Source organism: Salmo trutta, chromosome 25, assembly GCF_901001165.1.
Source record: "Salmo trutta chromosome 25, fSalTru1.1, whole genome shotgun sequence".
NCBI classification, from domain to species: Eukaryota; Metazoa; Chordata; class Actinopteri; order Salmoniformes; family Salmonidae; genus Salmo; species Salmo trutta.
The window spans coordinates 10969618-10970959 of record NC_042981.1 but is presented as its reverse complement, the minus strand read 5'-3'; positions in this window follow the sequence as shown (position 1 = coordinate 10970959).

Below are 1342 nucleotides of genomic sequence, written 5' to 3'. Positions count from 1 at the left end.
CAAAGTACGTTAATCTCTAGGAGACAGAACGCGTCTCCTTCCTGAGCAGCATGATGACTGAGTGGTCCCATGGTGTTTATACTTGCATACTATTGTTTGTACAGATGAACGTGGTACCTTCAGGCATTTGGAAATTGCTCCCAAGGATGAACCAAACTTGTGGAGGTCTACAATTATTTTTCTGAGGTCTTGGCTGATTTCTTTTGATTTTCCCATGATGTCAAGCAAAGAGGCACTGAGTTTGAAGGTAGGCCTTGAAATACATCCACAGGTACACCTCCAATTGACTCAAATGATGTCAATTAGCCTATCAGAAGCTTCTAAAGCCATGACATAATTTTCTGGAATTTTCCAAGCTGTTTAAAGGCACAGTCAACTTAGTGTATGTAAACTTCTGACCCACTGGAATTGTAATGCAGTGAATTATAAGTGAAAAAATCTGTCTGTAAACAATTGTTGGAAAAATTACTTGTGTCATGCACAAAGTAGATGTCCTAACCGACTTGCCAAAACTATAGTTTGTTAAAAAGAAATTTGTGGAGTGGTTGGAAAATGAGTTTTAATGACTCCAACCTAAGTGTATGTAAACTTCCGACTTCAACTGTATATATACAGTACAAATCAAAAGTTTGGACACACTTACTCATTCAAGGGTTTTTCTTTATTTTTACTATCTTCTACATTGTAGAATAATAGTGAAGACATCAAAACTATGAAATAACACATATGGAATCATGTAGTATCCAAAAAAGTGTTAAACAAATCAAAATATATTTTATATTTGAGATTCTTCAAAGTAGCCACCCAGTTTCATGAGGAATGTTTTTCCAGTCTTGAAGGAGTTCCCACATATGCTTAGCAGTTGTTGGCTGCTTCTCCTTCACTCGGCGGTCCAACTCATACCAGACCATCTCAATTGGCACAACTCCGATACGTATTTTTTTTCTAAGTTGCCGAAATGCCACATGCGTTCATTTATATTATTTGTACATTTATATTATTAGTACATTTGTAACAACCTAACTGTTACGAAACTTCTATTCGATCACATAAGCCTTACATAGCAAATGAGTTATTGCATTTTTTGTTGACCAAATTCGACACTCTCTTTGACCTCCATACAAAGATTCCTCACTTCGTGGGTTTATTTTCGTGGACAGATTTTGGGCGGAGTAAAACCTCTCGCTTCGCCTCTTCCTCTCTGTTCCTACCCACTGCCTCCACTAATGGTACAGCCCCCTCCAAGTGGATACGCCCTAAGTGCATACTGATTGGTTCCTCTGGTGGCCGATTTGCATTATCTACCGGTGATTGGAGCGTCTGCACGTTGCACGGGCTTGGA